Below are 27165 nucleotides of genomic sequence, written 5' to 3'. Positions count from 1 at the left end.
AGGACCAGACTTTGTTACACTTACTCATGTTGAGTAAGGTACAACTCCTCAAATTAGCTCGCTAAAAATCCAAGAGCTGTCTAAACAGGTGTAAGTGGGCTACAAAATAGCCTTCACTTTAAAGAGTGTGTATGTATAGCTATATCTATAAGAGGCTGAGGAAAGACAAGGCCAAATCCTTAAACTCCCACTGAAATCAATGGGAATTTACTCAAATAAAGGCTGAAAAAAGTCCTCTGAATTTGATCCAGAAAGAATTTAGTTTGTTTTGCAAACCAAAATAGGGCAAAAAGAATATTACTGTAGAGAAAGTCATTGGCTTGCTGTATTTGACAGTGTGCTTTTAAGATTAAGAGATATTTGGCCACCTTTTGACACCCTGTCACCATAGGTGCTGGAACTAGGGGTGCTAGGGGTGTAGCAGCCCCCACTAGTTTGAAGTGGTTTCCATCATATACAGTGTTTACAGTTTGGTTCAATGGCTCTTAGCACCCCCATTATACAAATTGTTCCAGCACCCCTGCCTGTCACTCAAGATAAATCAGTGGGGTCACACTGAACAACTCCAAGAGTAATAGTTATACTCTGGTCATCTACCTTGCTGAACACTCTACATTTGTTTGAAAATCATCTTTCTTTGCAAGCATTTTGGTTTATGGGCACTCAGTGGGGATCACTGGGTATAAGTCAACACAGAATTTGGACATATGATATTTAGTATATGCCTATAGCTAATCTTTAGTTACCAACTAACCATACTGTCAAAACCTTACCTTCATCTCAACTTGTTCTGAAATTCCCATAGGTTGCAATGTGGAATGGACAGGACCAGATTAAACCAACAAGAGGCATTCTTGTCTCCCACCCTCATGCTGTGGCCACAGCCCAGCCATGCCTGTCTCCCCCACAGTCTAGCTCTGCTCATTCTTTGAATGACTGGGCCAATTATACAAGATCACTCTACTGGGAGACTCCCCTTTGGGCTGACTAGGTCTCCCCTGACCACCATTCCCTGTCTTCAGGAGGGCTGAGCGCTGTCCCAGAAGAAGGACTCTGCCCTCTCCCACTTCCCTGTGAATCAGGCCCCTCCAATGCCAGTCTGGCAGGACTATGAGGAGTGGTGGCAGAGAAGGCCTTACCAGCACTCACCTCCCCCAGGACACACATATTCTTCCCCTCTGGGATGATGTAAACAGCTCATCACCACCACTGCCCCAAGTAGCAGGTTTCAGAGTTCCAAATCAGTAACGTAAGACAGTCGACATCTCTTGGTGCTGTTGTGGCAGCACTGTCTGTAGACAGCCTGACTCAGTTATACTCTGTTCGTATTTTCAAGGATCACTTTGCAACTAAGAGAGGTAGTAACAGGGTTTAAAAAAATAAGAAAGAAAGCTGAGATTCTGAAGTAATCACAGGACTCCGAGACCCACAGCCCTAGGGACCTGCCCATTCCTTAATCCAGCCCTGGTAATGAGCCCATGGGTTTAACTGACATGAAAATCCAAGCCAGAAAGTATAGATTTCCCATAAGTGAAAGGAAGATTGGTAGAACAAGTACATATAAGCAAGTGGGGGCTAAATCTGCCAGGAACAGAGCTCTAGCTAGATCTTTTATACAGAAGTCACATTATGGCCATAGTTTATTGGCCTAATTTTAAAGAAGTAGAGTCCTTGAGAGAGTAATTTCTTTCAGGCTGACAATCTTTCCTTTTAAATACAGAAATACATTTCCAAAGTAATCCTTACTAAATAAAGTACAGTTAAATAGCCTAGATTCCTCCCCCGAAGTTTTACTACTGAGCTACATTTTGGCAAGAGGGAGACTTGAGTCCCTGTTCTACTCCCACTCAAGTCAAAAGCAGAACTCTCATTGAGTTCAGTGGGAAAGGGTCAAGGCAAAAAGACAGCAGGCCTCTAAGAGGTTTAAAAAAAATCAGTGAAATGTTAGTCAAAACTGGAGCATATGCAGTTCAGTCTGGATGCACATTTATACAGCTGAGGATGACAAAAGTGAAACACCAGAGCAGAAAGAGATGCCTCCTCCTACAGAATCTGCCCCCTGAAGAAAACATCTGCCTGCATGTTTAACTAAGAATGTGAACTGCTAATACAATCTGACCTGCAGACAGAGAAATGACTAGTTCTTTAACGTACCAGGCCAGAGGGGGGAAAAAGAGAAAAGGATCAAAAGTTATTTATCAATGCCCTATTTTCTGCAAGTGTACATAAAGGGATAACAAAAGGAGAGAGTGATCAGGAGTTCCAACCAACTGACTGAAGACACTGGGACCAAATTTAACTGTGGCATAAGCAGGTGAAACTCCATTGAAGTCATTACAATTGCCCCTATATAATCAGTGCTGAGTCTTGCTTGGATATCACCTACATCTAGGGCCTAATTCTGACAGATGCTCAGCACCATCTAGGAGAAATAGGATTTTCATGGAAGTTGAGGTTGCTAGGTCCCTTAAGTCTAAGGCTACGTCTTCACTACCCGCCTGAATCGGCGGGTAGAAATCAATCTCTCGGGGATCGAATTATCGCATCTCGTCGGGACGCGACAATCGATCCCCCATATCGAAGCTTGTACTCCACCAGCGCAGGTATGAGTAAGCGCTGTCGACGGGGGAGCCGCGGAGGTTGATTTGCCGCCGTCCTCACAGCGAGGTAAGTCGGCTTGGATACGTCTAATTCAGCTATGCTATTCACGTAGCTGAATTTGCATATCTTAAATTGACCCCCCCCCGCCCCGTAGTGAGGACGTAGCCTAATTTACAGTATCTACAAGGTGGTATATATATATATGCCTATTGTGCAAAGAAACAGAGTAAGGGAAATGTAGTCTATAAGACTCAGGTAGTGTCCCTTTAAATAGTTTATGTGCCCTCTAGTGGCCCTCACTGTCTTCAATTTCCATTTGTAGATAGGCTCGGGCTAGCATGATCTTTGAGAAATACTTGCCACCAGCTAATGATACCAATATATCCTCTATTCTAGAGAAAGGATACTGGGTTACTTGGTTAATCGTCACCAGAGATACATACAGCCCTATTCTTTTTCCTTTACTGGCACTATAGAGATTCTTTGGCTATAATGCCAGAGTCCTGTAAATATTGATGTTCTGCCCAGGTCTTTGATGGCATCACAAGGGACTGGCTGAGTTTTGCAAAGTTTAGAAATTGCTCCATCTTCAAGCGCAGTTTTGGCTTCCATATGTTTTGAAGCTACAAGACCACCCTGAAAGACTTCAGCTGCCTTGTCCCAAAATTTCAGCTAGTTTTTGTTTTGGGCTAGAGTTCATAATAAAAAAAACCCCTCAAACAACTTGCCGGCATTTTATGCTTTGCCAATCCAAATGCATTATTTGGTAGAAAATTCATGACTTTCTCACTTCTCAGAGGTTAGCACATGCTATTTACAGCTATGTTACTGTCACTGTAATACCCAAGGAGCAAGAACTTCTCCTGTATGTTTACTAGTGTTGAAGTTTTCTACAACTCTAAACAATTCTACTATGAAACCAAAACAATAGACCCTGTGTCAAACTCCACTGTAAGGGTATGTCTACACTGCGGCTGGGAGCATGCTTCTCAATGCAGGGAGAGAGACACCCTCGATCTGCTCAAACCAGCAGGCTAACAATAGTAGCATAGCCAGGGGTAGCATGGGCTGTGACTTGGGTTTGCCGCCCAAATAGGTACACCAGGTGTCTGGGTGGGTTTGTACTATGCTGCTGCCTGTGCTACCGCCACCTCCACTGGAATTTTAAGCTTGGTAGCTCAAGCAGAGAAAGTAGAGCTTTAAATGAGGTTGTTTCACAATCTTAACTTGTCAGTGCAATGCAGCTATTTCAGTTGACATGTTATTTGGGCTTTTGCACTTACAGGAATATACAAGTTCTTAACTCAAAGTTTGTGGCATCATAGCTACTATGTTTAGTCTAATCTAGTCTTGCAGGACATGTAACACCTTATTCTGCAGTTCTTATTCAAAATAATTTCCCAGCTAGGAAGATAGGGTGTTTTGCCCATGTCAGAATGAGGCCTATTGTTAGAATCTTTTTTAAAAATGCGGTCTTCCTCCTTTGCACAAAGTAATGTTATGCTTTTGAATACCAGATAAAAAGCAGGTTGATGTATTCAAAATATCACACCATTACAACCGGAACTACAGGCACTAGGGACCACATTTTCAAGAGTGGCCTCTGATTGTGTGTGCCTCATTTTCTGAGTGCCCAACTGTAGGCACTTGGGATGAAATCCTGACTCTATTGAAGACAATGACAAAACTTTCACTGATTTTAATAGAGCCAAGATTTCACCCCAGGTGGTGGGGGTGGATCTGATTTTCAAAGATCCTGAATACTCACAGCTCTTAAATTACTTTAATTGGAGTTGCAAGTGTTCAGCACCCCTGAAAAAAAAATCAGGTCCCAGAAGTCTAAAGTTTTGCACAGCAAATAAATAAATGAATAAATAAAATCAGGCTGTCACATTGTCTGGAGTGGTTCAAGACCATGAGTTCCAGCCTCAGGGCAGACTGTCAAAAAGCAGGGCAGACACCAGAACCTGGCTGTATGTTCTATAATTAGATTTCACCAACCTCGTAACAAATGTAAACTCCTGAAGCACTATAACAATTTACTATGGAGTCACAGACAGTTCCCTTGCACATTCCAGTCTATCTTGCCATCCAGGCAATCTGGACTTAGTGATAAGTGGTTGCCATGCACCAAAGATCACAAAAGATTCAGGTTGCTTCCAGTCCCAGGCGACCAGTCACTTACCCCAGGTCAATTTGTACCTAAGATCTCACACCAAAGACAACACTTGTCGTAGCCAATCCAATAGTTAAGTAACTTAGGCCTGGTCTACACTAGGCGTTTATGTCGAAGTTAGCGCCGTTACATCGAATTAACCCTGCACCCGTCCACACCGCGAAGGTATTTAGTTCGACATAGAGGTCTCTTTAATTCGACTTCTGTACTCCTCCCCGACGAGGGGAGTAGCGCTAAATTCGACATGGCCATGTCGAATTAGGCTAGGTGTGGATGGAAATCGACGCTAATAGCTCCGGGAGCTATCCCACAGTGCACCACTCTGTTGACGCTCTGGACAGCAGTACGAGCTCGGATGCTCTGAACTGCCACACAGGAAAAGCCCCGGGAAAATTTGAATTTGAATTCCTTTTCCTGTCTGGCCAGTTTGAATCTCATTTCCTGTCTGGACATCGTGGCGAGCTCAGCAGCACTGGCAACGATGCAGAGCTCTCCAGCAGTGATGGCCGTGCAATCTCAGAATAGAAAGAGGGCCCCAGCATGGACTGATCGGGAAGTCTTGGATCTCATCGCTGTGTGGGGCGATGAGTCCGTGCTTTCCGAGCTGCGATCCAAAAGACGGAATGCAAAGATCTACGAGAAGATCTCTAAAGACATGGCAGAGAGAGGATACAGCCGGGATGTAACGCAGTGCCGCGTGAAAATCAAGGAGCTGAGACAAGGCTACCAGAAGACCAAAGAGGCAAACGGACGCTCCGGATCCCATCCCCAGACATCCCGTTTCTACGAGGCACTGCATTCCATCCTCGGTGCGGCCGCCACCACTACCCCACCAGTGACCGTGGACTCTGAGGATGGGATAGTGTCCACGGCTGGATCCTCGGACATGTTAGCGGACGGGGAAGATGAGGAAGGAGATGAGGAGGACGAGGCAGTCGACAGCGCTCACAACGCTGATTTCCCCGACAGCCAGGATCTCTTCATCACCCTTACAGAGATCCCCTACCAACCCTCCCCAGCCGTTACCCCGGACACAGAATCTGGGGAAGGATCAGCCAGTAAGTGTTGTAAAAATCTAAACATTTATTTGTAACAGAACAGGAATATTAACAATTTAAAAAATGGGTTTCTCATGATTAGTTTGATTAGCTTAACGGTTCAGTCATGGGCAGTGCAACTATTGAAAAAAAATCTAGCAATGTCCGGTTTTGCATGATTGTCCTGCCCAAGCCGCTCTACTGGTTAGTCACTGCTACAGCAGCTACAGTAAAATGCGGTCTATATGTCCGGGGATGGAGCAGAAATCCTCCTGTGACATCTCGAGGAAGCTCTCCTGGAGGTAATTGGAAATCCGCTGCATTAGGTTCTTGGAGAGAGCGGCCTTATTGGGTCCTCCGTAGTAGGACACGTTGCCACGCCACGAGACTATCAAGTACTCTGGAATCATTGCTCTGCACAGCATGGCGGCATACGGCCCTGGTCTTTGCAGGCTTTCCCGGAGCATTCTCTCTTTCTCGCTGTCAGAGATCCTCATGAGGGTGATGTCGCTCATGATGACCTGCTTTGAATGAGGTAGGGGAATGTTAGTGTTGGGACTGCTTTGCCGTTCCTTTACAGAACTGTAACCGCTGGTTTGCAGCCACGCGGTGGAGGCGGGAGAGGGGCAGCCAAAAGGGATCGTTCCCGGGGACAGCCGCGAGGGTGTGGGACAGGAGCAGACTTCCTGCTTGCCGAATTGCTGGCAGCAGGGACCGACATTGATTTCAATGTGAAATGAGGCCATTGCTAATATTAAAGTTTAAAGCTGCCACAAGTCTACGGCTTACCATGTCTGCCTGCAACAGAAATTCCGTTCTCCTGAGAGGCTTCTCAAATGTGCTGTAGAAGACCCCAGGCACTGAATGCGAAGGCCGAGAATTCGACCTTGTGCTGAGTGCGCATGTGATAGGTGCTGTGCATGGTCTTGTTAACAGAGAAAGACTATGTTCTTTGTTCACAACTACATTTATCTTTCTGAGGAATTCACTCCCTTTTTCCCATTCCCACAGCCCCATCTGCGACTGTCTCACAACCTAGCCTGTCATCACACTCCCAGAGGCTAGCGCGGATTAGGCATAAGAAGAAGAGGACACGGGAGGACATGTTCTCGGAGCTTATAGCCTGCTCCAGAGCCCAGGCAGCACAGCAGACCCAGTGGCGGGAGAACTTGACCCGAATGCACCAAGCCAACATGGATTGGGAGGAGAGGTGGCGTCAGGAAGACCAGCAGGCGACTCAAACCCTGCTTGGACTAATGAGGGAGCAAACGGACACGCTCCGGCGCCTTGTGGATGTTCTGCAGGAACGGAGGCAGGAGGACAGAGCCCCGCTGCAGTCCATCTCTAACCGCCCTCCCCCGCCACCAAGTCCCATACTCCCCTCACCCAAAGTGCACAGAAGGAGAGGCGGCAGAGTCCCTGCTAACTCTCACTCCACCCCTGCAGAGAGCTCGAGCAGCAGAAGGCTCTCATTCCCCAAAATTTGATAAGTTCTTTCCTTCCCGCCTGACACAAGCCCCCGTCCAAGTTTCACTTTCCCAGTTCCATGTTTGGTTGATAATAAAAAATACGTTTCTGTTAACTACTGTTTCCATCATGTTCTTTTGGAGGAGGGGGGGATAGGGGGTTGGTAATTCGACAGGACAGTCACCTTTGGCAGGGTATATAGTCGGGGGCAGGCACAGCAGCAGGGCACATACATAGTGCAGTGATGCAGTGACTAGTTACCCTGGTTAGTCTGGGAGGTTGTTTTCATGTTATGTGGTGGGGGGTGGGTTGCTCTGTGACTTTGTGGCAGGGGAGGGCAGTTACAGATCTTAAGCGGCGGTCCTTAGGCAGGATCACAGAGCCACACAGCAGGGGATCTGTAACCGTCCTCCCCCTGCCAAAAAGTCACATAGACCCCCCCATACACACAGTCCCTATCAGGAGGGGTGACAGGCTCCGTTGAAACAACCATCCCACCGCAGCGGAGCCTGTCAATCCTTGAGTTTAGAAGCTGCATTCGCGCCAGTACAGTACACCCGCTCCGCACCACAGTCTGCGTCCCAGTTTTAAAAAATTCCCGCGAATACAGTATTAAAGAAAACGGTGTGCTTTAACAAAGTAGAACTATTTTTATTTTGAAACGTGTGTTGGAAGTGGGGTGAAGGGGGTATGTAACTGGATAGGATAGTCAACATTAACTGGGTAAAGAAACGGGGGCAGGTTTAGCTTCTCAATACACAAACTTTAAAGTCACAGGTTACCCTGCTCACTCAGGAACTTTGCTTTCAAAGCCTTCCGGATGCACAGCGCTTCCCGCTGGTCTCTTCTAATCGCCCGGCTGTCTGGCTGTGAGTAATCAGCAGCCAGGCTATTTTCCTCAACCTCCCACCCCGCCATAAAGGTCTCCCCCTTGCTCTCACAGAGATTGTGGAGCACACAGCAAGCTGCAATAACAATGGGGATATTGGTTTCGCTGAGATCACAGCGAGTCAGTAAGCTTCTCCATCTCCCCTTGAGACGGCCAAAAGGACACTCCACCACCATTCTGCACTTGCTCAGCCGGTAGTTGAAGAGTTCTTTTTCAGTGTCCAGGGCGCCAGTATAGGGCTTCATGAGCCAGGGCATTAGCGGGTAGGCTGGGTCCCCGAGGATGACTATAGGCATCTCCACATCCCCAAGAGTTATTTTGTGGTCCGGGAAGTAAATACCTTGCTGCAGCCGTCTAAACAGACCAGAGTTCCTGAAAACACGAGCGTCATGAACCTTGCCCGGCCATCCCACGTAGATGTTGGTAAAACGTCCCCTGTGGTCCACCAGTGCTTGCAGCACCATGGAAAAGTAGCCCTTTCTGTTAATGTACTGGCTGGCCTGGTGTTCCGGTGCCAGGATAGGGATGTGAGTTCCATCTATGGCCCCACCGCAGTTTGGGAATCCCATCGCTGCGAAGCCATCTATGATCGCCTCCACGTTTCCCAGGGTGACTACCTTTGGCAGCAGTACATCAACGATTGCCTTGGCTACTTGCATCACAACAACCCCCACGGTAGATTTGCCCACCCCAAACTGGTTCGCGACTGACCGGTAGCTGTCTGGCGTTGCAAGCTTCCACAGGGCTATGGCCACTCGCTTCTGGACAGTCAGGGCTGCTCGCATCCGGGTGTCATTGCGCTTCAGGGCAGGGGACAGCAACTCACAAAGTTCCAGGAAAGTTCCCTTCCGCATGCGAAAGTTTCGCAGCCACTGGGATTCATCCCAGACCTGCAGCACTATGCGGTCCCACCACTCAGTGCTTGTTTCCCGTGCCCAGAATCTCCTTTCCACGGCATCAACATGACCCATTGCCACCGTGATGTTCTCGGCGCTGGGTCCCCTGCTTTCTGAGAGGTCTGTGCTACTCTCAGACTTCAGGCCATCACCGCGTTGACGTAGCCTCCTCGCCTGACTTTTCTGCATCTGCCTCAGGGAAAGGTGTATGATAAGTTGCGAGGCGTTGAGAGCGGCCACAACTGCAGTGATGGTTGCAGCAGGCTCCATGCTCGCAGTGCTGTGGCGTCCGCGCTGTCACTGACTAGAAAAGTGCGCGAACTGATTTCCCGCCGGCGCTTTCAGGGAGGGAGGGCGGGAGTGATGGACGGATGACGACAGTTACCCAAAAGCACCCTGGACACATTTTTTTTACCCAGAAGGCATTTGCGGCTCCACCCAGAATTCCAATGGGCAGCGGGGACTCCGGGAACTGTGGGATAGCTGACCACAGTGCACCACTTCCAATGTCGACGCTTTCCCCGTTAGTGTGGACTCACAAAGTCGAATTACTGTCCTTAGTGTGGACACACACGTTCGACTTTGCAATATCGATTCCAAAAATTCGATTTAAGTAAAATCGAACTACTCTCATAGTGTAGACAAGGCCTAAGGATTTATTAACTAGGAAAGAGAATTATTTAGAAGTTAAATCAGGGAAATGTCTGTACACAAATGAATTACGGTCTATGGTTTTAAAAAGATGACAGTTGTAGTAATCTGTCACACTGAATGTCTTTTAGGGATATCCCAGGTTAACCCTGGGGATTTCTGCTTCTGTTTCCTAGCTCCAGCCCTGAGAGACTCCAAACAGCAAAGAGATGAAATATTTTTATGATAGCTATTTTAATTTCCTTCTTCCAGAAATCAAGCTGATGGGATGAATCCTTTTGCACATAATCCTTTCATAAGGATTTAGCATTTAGCACTAACTAAGATTTTTCTTGTTTGAAGAGTTACATAGTTCAGAACAAACATTTTATAGCTATAGAGCAAACACTTAATTACCTTATAATGGGATACAGACACTATAAGTAGGGTCAATACATGCAGCAACTTACAAGCATCTCATAAAGTCTAAACACATTTTTATAAGTCTAATACCCATCTTAACCCGTACTAACACCCTGGTGAGCTGGACATGTTTCCAGCAATGAATTTGTCAGTGCTTGGCTGAGGCCTAAAGCCTTGGCAAGAGCTGGCACCTGGTTTGCCTGTGTCATACAGGCATCTCTTGAAAGTTTGATCCCAGCTGCATATCTTTTTTAATAAGGGCCTATCTACACTTGGAAAATTTCCAACAGGGGAAATACCAGTGCTACAATCCCCCAATTGTAAATCAGGGTATGCACCAGTGCACCTTAATCCATTCCTATCAATGTAATTACACCAGTGTAAGTTACTGTAGACGGGGCTTAAGATTCCAACATCTATTGGATGTTAAGAAAGAGTATTATTAAAAGCCATTTTTAGCAAGCTGTATTTCCTCTCTCTCTTCCAATATTATATTAAGTTAGTTCTGAATGTAAGCTATACAATTCACAATTCTGGTCTTTGGGAAACTTTTAGGTGTTATATATATATATATATATATATATATGAGATTGGCAACAATCAAGGGATTTGAAAACCAAAGAGACCATAAGAAGTCTTCTTCCTTCTTCATCTTACATGTTTTTTTGAGTCTTTCATGGTTAAGGATGGGATCTTAGAAGTAGGTTAGTGATGTACTTACATCTGAGCTAGAACAATACTGCTAGAACTACGAGGCAGCAAGGGAAAACTTGTTTCTCCCAAGCCGTGAAGGCCACATCAGACAAGCTGTCTAGTTGGACAGACATTGTCAGCTACAGGTTAAACTAAAAAAAGAGGCAAAGAAATAGGATTTTATTTTTAACTTGTTATAACACACAATGTGTCGCACGTACTCCTGCACACAATTAATATTAAACATTTATCATTAACTGCATACGCTCAATATATACACTGGGTTTGCCTTCTTAAATAAAGGATGTTAACAACCTTCAGATGAGTCAGGACAAGCAGTGTAAACAGGATGGCATATAAAGTGTGATACAGTATACAGAGGGCAAAGTATGTTTGAAGGTTAGCTTATTAATAAAACATGGCTGGCCTTGATTTAGTTTATAAGAAACTTAAGACATTTATCAACATCTGTCTGAACCCATTTCCAGTCTCTTTGGACTCTGTTGTGGATAAGCTGATTAATAAAAGATGATGCCTTAGGAAGGAAGCTTAGATCTTTGTAAGCAATGACAAAAGAAAATGCAGTGCTTAATCTACATATGAAAGGAAATTGTGAAAGTAAACTAGTTTACCACTGCATCCCTGGCTGCCAGTTTCCTATAACATTTCATCTGACTTAGTTTTGGCTGGAGTCTGGAAAAATAAGAAAGAATTCCAAAAATTAAGTGTGGAATTAATTTACAAGAAAGATCATGGTACTCTTTTTTGAGACTCTGAAACCTAATCCAGTTCCCTTGTGGCTTCCTCCCCTTAGTGTTTTTAACTTTGCAGCTTTCCATGTTTGTTTTTCATTTGTCTCCTTGATCCTTTAGTCTTTCCTTTCCCTTAGGCTAGAATAAAGCTCTAATATTAAACAAGTGCCACAATTTGCCTATTGATAATCATTGCCCAATAAAATATTGCCCCAGAAACCAATTAGTGAAATATGTTTCTTGTAATAGCCAGTAATTTGTTTAATATAATATGTTCTTGCCTGATAATCAGCTTAAGGGATGCATATGTGTACTCAGGACTCCAATACAGCACAGTTTAGATATAACCTGTACAGAAGATTCACCTCCTATGAACTTGGCTAACAGAGGGATGTAGTCCAAGAGGTTAACATTGTGACCATGGCAATGGTCGATTCACACTTCAAAGATATAGGAAGGTTTAAGCAAAAGATTGGACCAGGCTGCTAAATTTGGTGTTGGATTCAAATTTCCCCCCCAAAGTTCAGGGTAGTGAGATAAAATGTTCAGGTCTGAGCTAATTTCTAATTATTCTCTTATTTCTCACCCTCAACAAAGAACTCAGACGCCCACTGCACTTCTGCAGTATAGAAGAATCAGTTTTACAAGCCAATCTCTCTGGACACGATCTAATTCTTGTAAGGAAGAGTTATTTCGTCAGGTCATTTTGAGCACAGTTTAAAGCCATCTTACTCTAAAGTGGCTAAATAGATTAAACAGACCATGTGGGCCATATCCTCTGCTGGAGTAAATTGGCATGGTTCTATGTAAGTCAGTGGAGCTATGCCAATTAATACCAGCTGAGGATCTGGCCTGTTGCATTTAAAGACCATGTCTGAGGCCACCTACTTTCTAACACATCTTATAAAACTGCTTTAAAGACAGTTTACACCCATCTGTGCTAGCAGGCTACATTGTATTAAAAACATTCTCACCTAAAATTGGGTTCAGGTACAAAGGTATGTGGGGCTATATTTTCTGATGCCTCGAAACCTAGATACTGAATTCCTCATTGAGCACAGGACTTAAGCACATGCAAACCTACTTTGCCTGAGCTTGAACAGTCTTAAGATATATTCATAATGATAGCAATAAACTTTACTCATGTGTGTAGTCTCACCAAGGTAAATGGGACTGCCCACAAATACAAGTGTTTGCAGAATTGATGCATAATTTACAATCCGGATTCCCTGTTCACATCTCAGGTTCAAGTTAGATTTGTGAAAAATACAGAGAGCCTACATTTAAAAAAAAAACAGTCACTTTTGAAACCCAAGAAGCCCCCCTAAAGACTACGCTTGCAGATATATGGGCCTTAGCATGCAAGTATTTCTTACAGGTTTACATTAATCTCAAAATAGATTTCTGCATGCATTGTAGAAGGACTTAACTTATACTATTGGCTCTCATTCTACATTCTTGCTAGTTAAGATTATTCATTGGTTCCTGGATGTCAGGGTTGATGGTGGTGGCCACATGGAGTTGGAATGATCTGTTACCTCGTCCAGAATGGCATTGTGGGTGTGTTTCCCCAACAGCGATTAATAGGCATGGACATGCATTATGCACATGTTGATAGGTTTAAATGCACTTTGAATTGTCATGTTTGTCAGTGGTCACACATCCAACAAGCAAAAATAGGGCCCTTAGCACCTCTCAGGAATGTGGGGTGAAAAGCATTAGGGCTGGATCATGAGCAGCCCCTGTGGAGCTGGGATAAGCAAGATGCTTCCTCTCCCTCAAGAGAAGCTGCATAAGGACCACTCACAATAGCAGTCACTGTGTTATGGGGAGCACAGAGACATCCCCTCCACCCCTGCAATGGGACTCCTAATAGGAGGTAGGGCATGGGGTTACTTCCTTTAGCTTACAGAGTAGAGGTGGCATGCTAGGGGGAGCAGATCACTCTCCTCACATGCAAGGAGCATGCCTCTGAGGCACAGTCTCTTTAGTACTCCTCCTGGGCAGTGCAGCTCCTGACTAAGGGGCAGAGAAGCCACATCTAGTTGCTTAGTGTCTGTAGAGCACCTGCCATGGCCAGGCGTGGGCAGTCATGCTTAGTGGGTGGAGACAGTCAGGGGTCCAGGACTAGAGCCCAGGATCAGAGCCAGAAGCCAGGAATTAGAGCTGAGGGTCAGAGCTGGAGTTGGGAGCAAGACAAAGGAGCAGGGCCTGCTGTGGCAGCCAACTGGGGATCCACGTAGTTACACAACTTCCTGGTGTTCCCTCTAGGCTTAAGTAGTGCACCTGGACCAATCATGGGTCCCAAGGGGAACTGTCAGTTAGGCCCTTTGTGGGCAGCGAGTGCTGTGATACTTGGGCCATAGCTCATCAATGGCTTCCTGCCAAGCCATTGGGTGGTAGTGTGGATGTGGCAGTCACCAGCAGGCCCAGGTTCCAAACCTGCGGTTCCTCACAGCACCTTGAGATTCTTGAATGGAAAGTGCTATATAAGTAGCAAGTATTGAGCTATAGTTAGACATGCAGGGTTGCTTGCTGATTGGATACCTATGCTATTATGGGTTTAAGACACATCATTTGCCTTGCTTTCACTAGAATTTTTTGGGGGGCGAGGTAGGAGCAGTAAGTCATCTATGGTAGTGTGTAGTTTATACGTTTCATGTTCAGAGGGTATGGAAATATAAGTTTTATATATGAATGACAGTAAGAATTAGTGTTGATGCTAAAATGCCCATGAAGCAGAAATATCCAAGGATTCTGGGAACAGGAGAGTTATTGGCAAGTGAATTAAACATGACCCAGATTGCCAATTTTATAATATCATGGCAGTTTATTGTTTCTTCTGAACATGTCATCTCCCCTGAATTTCCAAAATAAATTTAGTACTAGGTACATAAAACTAAACTTACATGATGCAAGTAAGATTTTCTTATTAGGAATGAATAAATTCACATAAAATAATTGAATCTTTACCCAAAACTCAAAGTGAATCTGAAGCCAACCCATGTTGCAATTCAAAAGAGCTGTTGACATATATATGTATGTAGAACTTCTAGCCAGGAATGACAAGAGATGTGAAAATATGTTTGTGGTACAGATTTGTTTTCCCACCCACCTGTAAAATGCCATTAAGCACAGATAGTGTCACTACAAAAAAAAAAAAAAAAAAAAAGCACAATACACATGCATTCTCTATGTCTGAAGTTGAAAAGATATAGTATTTTTCCACTTAGTAATAACAATCTCAAGAGAAAGCCTATTCTGTAATTGCTAGCCCAGGTTTGTAGAATCAAAGTGTTGGTTGATTGACTTGAACAACCATTGAGAGTTTGAGTTGTTTTCTCAGTATTTTGTGTAACTATTTAAAGAACCTGAAGAAGAAAGTTAAATCATGCAGTCTCAACTGTAACAGATTAGACAGAAGACTTTATACACTATAACCTTGAGGTGATAATAATTTGTTTGCTAAATCTTTCTCTTTGCTTTCTGAATTTCCATCATAATACATCATGACTGGTGTGGAGAAAGTAAATAAGGAAGTGTTATTTACTCCTTCTCATAACACAGGAACAAGGGGTCACCAAATGAAATTAATAGGCAGCAGGTTTAACACAAACAAAAGAAAGTATTTCTTCACACAACACACAGTCAACCTGTGAAACTCTTTGCCAGAGGATGTTGTGAAGGCCAAGACTATAACAGGGTTAAAAAAAGAACTAGATAAGTTCATGGAGGGTAGGTCCATCAATGGCTATTAGCCAGGATGGGCAGGGATGGTGTCCCTAGTCTCTGTTTGCCAGAAGCTGAGAATGGGTGACAGGGGATGGTTCACTTGATAATTACCTGTTTTGTTCATTTCCTCTGGGGCACCTGGCATTGGCCACTGTCGGAAGACAGGATACTGGGCTAGATGGACCATTGGTCTGAACCAGTATGTCTGTTCTTATGTCAAAATGGAAGTGCCTGAAAGGTACGTGAATGGAATGGATCTAATTGGCTCAAAGAGTGGTAATCAATATTAATATGATTTGAATGAACAGTTCACATCCCAAGCCCCAACCAGGAAATACCATGGTGACTGGAGATGGAATCTACCTGCCAAACCAAGGCTATTCTCTAGGGCTGGCAAGAAGTATTTCCCTGGCCACTCCATAGCTCTTCAGTTGGTTTTCGCCCACTGACCCCATTTAGTTACAAATCCCATATCCCAACCCCAGAGATCATCTCCCAAACCCCTTTTAGCACTTCCCTGGTGTGGGCTAGTATAGGGCTGGGGGGGAGCAAGGGAAGAGACTTCCTCTGCAGTTGACAGGAAGTGCAGATACCCTGATCAGACCCATCTTAAGAGCCTATTGCCAACCAAGCGCATCAAGGGGAGAAATTCACCTTAAAGTTTAAGGATCATTTTCCTCCCCTTATGAAGTATTACATAAAATAGCTCTAAATAAACAATCCCTGGGGAAGATACTTCTACAGAGCAAGACAAATAATCTTTTTATAAATAAGACTGAGGAACATACGGTATGAAAAAAGTGTTTCTCTTGAGAAGATAGGAGATTTGGGTTAATAGCCCAGAAAAATTATATGTAAGCATTATAATAGCACACTGGATATTTATTTTCCTATCTTCTAGTAATACAGTAGTTTTAAATACACATAATAAATCTAAGATGCAGCAGATCCCTACTCAAATTCCTTCTCCTCACCAAGCAGAGAGGGTACTTGAATCATAGGTATACTACATCCCAGAGGAATACCCTATCCACTGAGCTAACAGTTATAAGGGAGAGCAGCCACCTACTCCCTCCCTTTCCCAAGCCCTGCCTGTTGGGTGGCATCCAGCAGCTTCTGATCACACCTATGGGATTGCGCCCCACATGCAATTTAGATGCCTGTCTTCTCCCAGTTTGTGGATCACAAGCAGAGATAGGTACTCCCTGCAGCCAGACTTAGGCACTAGCTCTGTGAGAGAGGTATGATTTAGGACACATCCTCCTCCTGCGCATCTCCCATTGGCTAGCATAGGCAGCTTCTAACCTAGCATGCTGGGTTTTGTTGATCACATTCTACGGCGCCGATCTCTCGCCATTCATTGCATAGGAGCCTAGGCACATAACTTAGGCTTTGTGGATTGTAATTGAGTGATTTTGTAGACACCTAAAAATTAGGCATTGTGATACTGAGCATCACAATGCCCAAGAACCTTTGTGGATCTGAGCCCAGGCCCCTCTCAAAGAGGAAAGGAAAGAGGGAGGGAGGTAACCACAGGGGTGAAGGTCTGCCATGTGGTCCCCAGATGCTGAATGGGAGAACCGGGAAAGAACCGGCTTTTTACCTAGAATGTATCAACAGGTAGAGTTCTCTGATTGGGAGGAGTGGCAGTAACAGGTGGAGAACAGAGTTGTGTAGGCCTTCATAGGTTTGGATCAGCATCTGAACTTCAGACTGCTTGCCCAACCAATTCTAAAGCTTTTGAGTTTGCCTGCTGATGCTGTTTACTCTGTAGGCATCTTAGCTGTGCAATATTACAGCAAAAATGCAAGTGACTACGTAGTAAAAAGCCTCATCTGGAGGCAGTTTCCTGACTTTTCAACTGTAGGTTGGGTGATATTGTGGGAGTGGGATTGAGCATACTCCACCAACAACTTTGAGTCCCTTTGGGCCATTCCTCCATCTTGAAATGTTCACGATACTGAATTAGAAGAAGTTGGTTTCATTAGTGTGTTATCTGCTTAGCATTCCACATTAATCAAAATGTTAAATAGAAGTATGTGCAAATGCCTGTAATAGTCCACCAGACACCATCCTTCAGGTTGATGCTTGGCCATTTATCATTATCTTCCATCTGTTTTCAAGCCACAATTTTAGTTCCCTTCCCCCAATAAGATTCAAGCTTTTATTGAAATTCTCATTTTCTTCTTTCCTCTGGCACCTCAAAAAGAAGAGAAGATCCACTTACTTATCGGTAAGGTTACTGAAGTGCAAATCCCACCAAGACCATTAGGAAAAAAAACCCATTAAAGCAAATCACCAATTAAGGCCACCTTCATTCACACTACTCAGGACAGAGTCCACAACCAATTCCTTTGCATTTTCAACATGCAATCACAATACACATATTAAATGTAATACACTAGTAAAGCTGTTTAAAGGGACATTTCTTTTTAAGGTGTATCTTCACCATCCTTTGTAATATTCTCTGAGAAGCATGAAATCAGCATGTCTTTGCACTACTATGCCAGGCAGCTAGCTGAAGAGTATTCAGGCTACTCACAAGGTAAAGATACAAAAAGTTAGTTTCCACCAAGACATTTACACTTTTTATCAGCGTCTGAAGTGGGATCAAAGCTCTGCTCAAGTCAGTTTCTGGAGAATGCGCACAGAGGTAGTTCTACTCCCCAGCTCAGGCTTTTAAAAAGTTACTGAATCACATGACCTCAGTCTTCTGGGAGCCACTGCTTCTCCACCTGAGCCCCTTTCATTTATCTTAAGCTGTACTGACCAGCTACCTCTCCTCTGTTCTTTGGATAGAGAAAGGGGGTGTGACTGAATATGAAAGACAATAAGGATTGTACACATCAGGAAACAAAGGAATCCTAACACTGGCACGGAGGCAGCAAACAGGGCGGCTAACAGGGGAGTTTGAGAGGGAGTTCTCATTGGAGGAGAAGGTACCTGTATTTGTGTCTGTCCTTGTTGTTCTTGTGTGTTTGTAGGGGCCTGCAGGGGCTGGGTGCTGGGAAGGACGCCGAGCCCTGAGTAGGGGGCGGGGCTTGGCTGATTAGGGGGCCCATAAAAGCGGCCGCCCAGCCAGGCAGCGGCACAGCTGTGAGCAGCGGCACGGAGGCAGCAAACAGGGCGGCTAACAGGGGAGTTTGAGAGGGAGTTCTCATTGGAGGAGGTAAAGGGGGAGGCAGGAGGGCGCGGTGTGGCGTGTGCTCTGAGTCCACAGGTGCTGTGGGCAGAGAGTACAGCAGCCATGAGCCAAGCAGCAGCAGCAGACAGAATGCAGATGGCGGCATGTGGAAGCTGTGGTATGTATATGGTCCTAGCAGGGGAGCCGGAACACAGGTATGTGTGTATGAAGTGTCGCCTGATAGTGTTACTGGAGGAAAAGATTAAGGGGCTAGAGATGCAGGTAGATACCCTGGTGGAGTTTAGGCGGGGGTTTGAGCAGCTGATGGAGGACAGGCAAGGAGGGGCTGAAGGAGACTGCCCTGCGGTGCAGGTAGAGGCAGAGGACGGTGAGAGGGGAATGGAAGGGGGAGAACATGGGAGGTGGAAGCATGTGACTGTGAGAAGCAGGCCAAGGAAAAGAAGGGCCAGTGAGGGGGGAATAGAACTCAGGAATAGGTTCGAGTGTTTGGATAGCGAGGTGGAGGGGCAGCAGGTGGCGGCTGAAGGTGGGAGAGTGAGGAAGAAGAGAAGAGCAGCTAGTCCAAGAGAGAGAGGGGAGGAGTTGATGGAGACAGCACCAATTCTGGGCCCCGGGAGGAATCAGGAAGGCATAAGGGGGAGCTTAAGGGAAGATAGGAACAGGCACAGGTCAGGACTAGAGGGATTAGAGACTAGATTACTAGATCACACTGTTGCCAGGCGAAGGCAGGTGTATGTAATTGGAGACTCTTTACTGAGGAGATTGGACAGGCCTGTGACCAGGGCAGACCCGGAGAACAGAAGGGTGTGCTGTCTACCTGGCGCAAAGATACGCGATGTGGACCTGCGGTTGAAAAGGATCCTAAAAGGAGCAGGTAAGAACCCCTTGATAATCCTTCATGTAGGAACAAATGACACGGCTAGGTTCTTGTTAGAGAGAATCAAGGGAGATTATGCTAGGCTGGGGAAGACACTCAAGGAGATAGAGGCTCAGATTATCTTTAGTGGGATTCTGCCCGTTCCGAGGGAAGGGCAGCAAAGGGCTGATAGGATAGTGAGAATAAATAGTTGGCTAAGAGAGTGGTGCTATAAGGAGGGTTTTGGGATGTATGGCCACTGGGAGGCTTTTGGGGACAGACACCTGTTCTCGCGGGATGGGCTTCACCTGAGTAGGGAAGGAAATAGACTTCTGGGAGGGAGGCTGGCTCATCTTATCAAAAGAGCTTTAAACTAGGAAGTTTGGGGAGATGGTTGGGAGATGCACAGTTAATCTCCACGCCAGATTCCAGTATGGAAAAGGTGAGTAAAATGAGAGGAGAAATAGCCGGGGAGATGAGATTGGAGATAGGAAGGACAGGGGGGAAGGACGCAAGGAGGCCCGCAACATATACTGCTACTAATGGGAGACAGGCTAAACGACATACATTGGGGTGTTTATACACCAATGCCAGAAGCCTAGGTAATAAAATGGAGGAATTGGAGCTCTTGGTCCAAGAGCTGAAACCAGATATCGTAGGAATAACAGAAACGTGGTGGAATGGCAGTCACGACTGGAACACAGGTATGGAGGGGTATGCGCTGTTTAGGAAAGACCGGAACAAAGGTAAAGGTGGGGGGGTGGCATTGTATGTCAATAGTGAAATAAGCTGTAAAGAAATAATAATGGATGGATTAGATAACACAGAGTCCGTCTGGGCAATACTCACACTGGGTAATAGGACTACTAGAGCCTCTCCGGGGATAGTGCTTGGAGTGTGCTATAGACCGCCGGGATCGACCCAGGATATGGATAAGGAACTATTTAATGTGTTTAGAGAAGTAATTACTAATAGAAACTGTGTAATTATGGGGGACTTTAACTTCCCGGATATAGATTGGGGAACAAACGCTAGTAGCAATAATAGGGCTCAGATGTTCCTAGATGTGCTTGCTGATCAATTCCTCCATCAAGTGGTAGTTGAACCGACGAGGGGGGAGGCCATTTTAGATTTGATTCTGGTAAGTAGTGAGGACCTCGTTGAGGAAGTGGTAGTAGGGGACAATTTGGGCTCCAGTGATCATGAGCTAATTCGGTTTAAAATACATGGGAGGAGTAACAGAATTAAGTCAAAGACTAGGGTTTATAACTTTAAAAAGGCCAATTTTAACAAATTAAGGGGACTGGTAAGGGAAGTGGATTGGGCAAACATATTAATGGATCTAAAGGCAGAAGAAGCCTGGGATTACTTCAAGTTAAAGATGCATGAGCTGTCGGAGGCCTGCATTCCAAAAAAGGGAAAAAGATTACTAAGCAAGAGATTTAGACCGAGCTGGATGAGCGAACGACTCAAAGGGGCGATTAGGAAAAAACAGAAAGCGTACAAAGAGTGGAAGAGGGGAGGGATCAGTAAGGAAATGTACCTAAGTGAAGTCAGAGAATGTAGAGATAGAGTGAGAAAGGCCAAAGGCCGTGTAGAGTTGGACCTAGCGAGGGGAATTAAAAGCAATAGTAAGAGGTTTTATAGCCACATAAATAAGAATAAAGCAAAGAAAGAAGAGGTGGGACCACTGAAGACTATTGCCGGAGAGGAGATTAAAGACAATCTAGGCATGGCGCAATATCTCAATGAATATTTTGCATCGGTGTTTAATGAGGCCAATGAAGGTATTAGGGATACTAGCACCATTACAGAGGGGCATTCAGGATGGGGGATTACCATATCCGAGGTAGAAACAAAACTTGAATGCCTTAATGGGGCTAAGTCGGGAGGACCGGACGATCTTCATCCAAGAATATTGAAGGAATTGGCACGGGAAATAGCAGGCCCATTAGCGATAATATTTAATAAATCTGTAAACTCGGGGGTGGTCCCGTTAGACTGGAGAATAGCTAATGTGGTTCCTATTTTCAAGAAAGGGAAAAAAAGTGATCCGGGTAACTACAGGCCTGTTAGTTTAACATCTGTAGTGTGCAAGGTGTTAGAGAAAATTCTGAAAGAGAGACTAGTTGAGGACCTGGAGGTTAGTGGCAATTGCGATAAATTACAACATGGTTTTACGAAGGGCAGATCGTGCCAAACGAATCTGATCTCCTTCTTTGAGAAAGTAACGGATTTATTAGATAAGGGAAATGCGGTGGACCTAATATACCTGGATTTCAGTAAAGCGTTTGATACTGTACCCCATGAGGAATTATTGGTTAAACTGAAAAACATGGGGATCGATCTGAAAATCCAGAGGTGGATAAGGAATTGGTTAATGGGGAGAATGCAGCGGGTAGTATTAAAGGGTGAACTGTCCGGTTGGAGGGAGGTTACTAGTGGAGTGCCTCAAGGTTCGGTTTTGGGACCCATTTTATTTAATCTATTTATAACTGACCTCGGAACCGATTGCAGGAGTGGGCTGATAAAGTTTGCGGATGATACGAAGGTGGGAGGCGTTGTAAATTCGGAGGAGGATAGGGATATCCTGCAGGGAGACTTGAATGAGCTTGTGAATTGGAGTATCAGAAATAGGATGAAATTTAATAGCGAAAAGTGTAAGGTGATGCATTTGGGGATGACTAATAACAATTTTAGTTACAAGATGGGGACGCATTGGTTAGAAGTAACGGAAGAGGAGAAGGACCTAGGGGTCCTTGTAGACCGCAGAATGACTATGAGTCGACAATGCGACGTGGCGGTGAAAAAAGCCAATGCTGTCTTGGGATGCATTAGGCGAGGTATATCTAGTAGGGATAAGGAGGTCCTGCTTCCATTGTACAAGGCGCTGGTGAGACCTCATTTGGAGTACTGTGTGCAGTTCTGGTCTCCCATGTTTAAAAAAGATGAACTCAAACTGGAACGGGTGCAGAGAAGGGCCACTAGGATGATCAGAGGAATGGAAACCCTGTCGTATGAAAAGAGACTAGAGGAGCTTGGGTTGTTTAGTCTGACAAAGCGAAGGCTGAGGGGGGATATGATTGCTATCTTTAAATATATTAGAGGGATTAATACAAGGGAGGGAGAAGAATTATTCCAGCTTAGTACTAATGTGGACACAAGAACGAATGGATATAAACTGGCTGTGGGGAAGTTCAGGCTTGAAATTAGACGAAGGTTTCTGACCGTCAGAGGGGTGAAATATTGGAATGGCCTTCCAAAGGAAACGGTGGGGGCGACGGACCTGTCTGGATTTAAGATTAAGTTAGATAAGTTTATGGAGGGAATGGTTTAATGGTAAAGCATAGTAGTCAAGGAAAACCAAGCAATGGTAGGTAAATAGTATAATGGCGGACAGGGGTCAGGCTGGAGACTCTTGCCTATATGCTCGGGGTCTTACTGATCGCCATATTTGGGGTCGGGAAGGAATTTTCCTCCAGGGCAGATTGGCTGAGCCTCTGGAGTTTTTTCGCCTTCCTCCGCAGCATGGGGCAGGGATCTCTAGCAGGAGGGTCTCTGCTGATTGAAGTCAATTAAAACAGGATTGGGGACTTCAACAGCAGAGTCTAGGGAAGGGGTAGGGACGGTTTTATGGCCTGCAGCATGCAGGGGGTCAGACCAGATGATCATAATGGTCCCTTCTGACCTTAAAGTCTATGAGTCTATGAGTCTAAAAATCCATTATTTAAAGGAGATAATAAAGTTGTCAGTCAATAACACAGAAGTGTTCAATACATATATCTGTTCATCGGAACACAGGACATAGAACTGGATCATCAAATCCAGTCCCCTATTATTGTGGGCAATCCCCTTATAATCTCATTCATAAATCCCTTTTCTGATGGACCTATATTGGAGAATTTATCAAGATGATGAAATAATTTCTGGTTTAACAGCAAGTCAAGAAGATGTTAAACAGCTTAAACATTATAAGATAGCAGGTCTGGATAACTTGCACACTAGAATCTTAAAGGGTTGGCTGAGGAACATTAATATGAATTTTTAATAAGATTTGGAGAATGGGAAATTCCAGAGGACTGAAGTGACTGTTGTGCCAATATTTTTTTAAAAAGGGTAAATGGGATGAGCCTGCTTAGCCTGACCAGTGAAAAGAAATATACTGAAAAGAATGATATCGGGTTCAATAAATAGTTAGAAGACAAATAATTAATGCCAATCCGCATGGTTTCATGGAAAATAGGTGTTGTCAAATAATGGGATCATGTATGTTTGACAAAGTCTGATAAAAGTACCAGTTGATGTAATCTTCCTAGACTTCTGAACAAAATTTGACTTAGTCTCACATGACATTCTTGTAAAAATATAGCACCCTATAAAATCAACCTGGCTCTAATGGGGGCACTCACATCTGGAGCATCTCCTATCAGCTGGGTGTGGTATCACAGTTCTTTTCTCACCTCTAGTGTCCCCTGCAGGCTGCCAGACAACCTTCAGTGGCCTAGCCCTCTAGCTGAGCCACAAAGTCCTAACAAACCTCTTCCAAGCAATTGAAGAGTCTAACAAATAAGCAATCTATTCCCCTTCACCATGATCTTCAGCCCCAGCTCTGGGCCCTTTAAATTCAGGCCCCCAAATAAGGCCTGTCTAACTTCTTAAGGTTTATGCCACTTTATCTGTGGTCAGTAGGGGAACATGGGCCCATGCATTACTCCAAGTTCCAACCCAAGGGACCCCATACACAGCAGCCATGTACTGGTTACTCATTGCTATTTCCCTAGTCTTTTTCCTACTAGGCCCCTTTTATCTCCAGCACTATCTCAGGGCCAGTAGCCTCAGGTTCTTCTCTATTGCCAGAGCAGAGTACCCTTCTTCACATCTCAGGTCCCAACCAGGAACTGACCAGCTAAGCCCCTGCAGCTCCTTTTATCTGACCCTGCTGGACTCTGATTGGCTGTTCCTGTGAGGCCTCTTTAGGCAGGCCTGGAGACCCCACCTTCACTGCTTCCTGGGGTGGGGTGGAGTAGGACTGTGGGGCTTCCTGTAGGGAGCCACAAAGGTCAGGTGTACCCCATCACAGGACCATATTAAATGGGTCAAAGACTAACAGGTTTCAAAATGTAAATATTAAAGGGTATTTACCAATGAATATGAGTGTTTTTAGTGGAGTCCTGTAAGAATGGTTCTCAGCCCAACACTTAAATATTTTTTAAACCAGTGATTTAGAAGACTATATAAACTAGTTGCTGATCAAATTTTCAGATGACACGAAGATTGGGGGAGTGGTAAATAATGATGAGGCCAGATCACTGATGCAAGGTGATCTGGCTCACTTCATAAACTTGGTTCAGTCAAACATGCATTTTAACACAGCCAAATCAAGATCATAAATCTACAAATAAAAAAAATCATTCTTACAGAATGGGGGACTGTATCACGGAAAGCCACAACTCTGAAAAGGCCTCAGGGACTTATTGTGGATAAGCAACTGAACATAAATTTCCAGTGCAGTTGTGTGACAAAGAGGGCTAACATGATCCTTGAATGTATAAACATGGGAATATCCAATGGGAGTAGGAAGATGATATTCCTTCTGTATACAGCAATAGAGAGACCACTTTATACTGAAATAACATGTCCACTGAAATCAATAGAAGGACCAAGGGAAGAATAGTTACAGGATCAGGTCCTCTGCATAAAGCAAATTTATTGCACGATTGTTCTATGATGGATTACCCCAGGAAAATATTTTCCAAAAACATTTCCATAAAACAGCAAAAGACCCATGTGATTCCTCTGCTGGACCCTCCATCAATTCATGTTTTCTGGATTAGGTTGCAAGAGAAAGCAGTAGGGGGTTGCAGCATTTTGTGGCAAATTTCATGTTGGATACCTGCCTTTGTGTTGTGATATGCTGCCTAGGCTAATAAATCCTGACCTGTGTGGTTATATTGGCTCACAAAGTCAGAACAACTGCCAGCAAATCAGAAGGCTCCTTTCACAATGCCTATTGGACAAATATGGGGAGTGCACACATGGTTTAGATATAAGAAAGTATGCTGCATCAATGCTGCATGTGTGAAATGTTTCAATTATTCCTAAAATATTTTAACGTGTTCCAGATTTATCAGGCAAAATATTTAGGAAGCAATTGGACTGTATTCTGTTTTTCATTTTAGTATAGTATATTATAGTAAACACATGTTCAAAATACATTTGACGTACCATCAAATATTTATACGTGTATATAGGTGGAAATCACAGGGTCATGACAGTAGCATCATTCTACCAGTTTATTTACAAGGGCCCAGATCCACAAAGGTATTTACACTCCTATTTTCCATTGAAATCAATGAAAGATGGGAGCTTAAGTACCTTTGTGCATCTGGGCTAAGGAGATGAGTTGCTAAAATCTATCACGTTGGTCATGTCTACACTACAAAGTTCAGTCAATGCAAGTTATGTCAGCAAACTGCCACCAACTTTGGGAGCACACTTGCGTGCTTGTGTTACTGCTGCACTTACTCAGAACAAATGCTTGTGTAAATGTAAAATGCAGTGCACCTCAGGTAGGTATTCCAGCGTGTCCCACGCTGCCCTCCAGCTCAATGATTGTGGAACTTTTTTGCAGTGTTTTGAGGGATTCCTCAAGGATTCCTAGAGGCTAGGGTTGAGTTCCCACCATGTCACTTTCTCCAATTCATAATGCTTTCCACATCCCATAATTTTTGGGCCATGTTTTAAAATACCACAGACCTACAGGCCACTTTTCAATCTCCACCGTCTCTTTGTCAGAAGCATGGAGTCCGCACAGCTCAGCACAATTCTCATGCATGTTGCTAATCCAGGATACACAATTCTCCTGTATTTCCAGAACTTGAATGAGTACTACTACAACCAGGACTGCAATGAGGAAGATGCAGAGTGCCAGAACCAGATGTTGATGGTCACAGCAAAAAAAAAGCCAGGCTGCTGTTGGTTTTCACAGCAGCTCCTCAAGGGGGATTGTCACATCTGGACCTGCGAAATGAGCACTCATTGGTCAGATCACATCGTAAAGCAGGTTTGGGATGAGCAGTTGCTGCAGAACTTTCAGATGCAAAAGGTCACATTCCTGGATCTGTGTGCTGAGCTTGCTCCAGGCCTCCAGTGCAGGGACACCCATAGGCGGCGAGTTATATGGGCCCATGGGTGCCCGTGCTCCACCAGTATTTAAGAACATTGTCCCAGCTCCACCAATGTTTGGGCTTACAGCGCTTTGGGGGGCCCCGTGCTTCAGGGGGATGCAGGGTCCAAGGTGGCCTAGGAGGCTAGCGGGGGGCCTGGCACCAGCAGCAGTGAGTGACGAGGCCCCAGCCCACCCCACTCCACTCTGCTGGCTCCTGCCGTCGCTCGGGGGAGGAGGGAGAAGCCGGAAAGAGGTGGGGTGAGGGCGGGGGCTTGGAGGAAGGGATGGAATGGGGGCGGGGGCAGAGCAGGGGTGGGTTGGGTCACTCAGCGCTGCTGGTGCCAGGCTTCTCGCTAAACCACCAGGCCGCCCTGGATCCCACGTGTCCCTGAAGGGCGGAGGTCCCCCAAAACGCAGGGCCCAGAGTGGTTGCCCCACTCTGTCCTATGGATGGGACGGCTCTGCTTGGACCTGTTGTGGGAACCACCAAAAATTATACAAACCTGGCACCCCTGGGGATCATGTTCTGAAACTTGCAATGCTGGATTGCTAACAGTCCGTGGGAAATCAGTTTGGAGCTGGAAAATCCACAGTGGGGGACATCATCGTCCAAGTGTGTAAGGCCATTAAGCATCTCCTGTTACACAGGACTTGATCTCAGGGTAATGCACAGGAAATAGCTGACAGATTTGCAGCTGCG

This window comes from Malaclemys terrapin, chromosome 3 (assembly GCF_027887155.1).
Source record: "Malaclemys terrapin pileata isolate rMalTer1 chromosome 3, rMalTer1.hap1, whole genome shotgun sequence".
Lineage (NCBI taxonomy): Eukaryota > Metazoa > Chordata > Testudines > Emydidae > Malaclemys > Malaclemys terrapin.
This window is presented reverse-complemented; position numbering follows the sequence as displayed.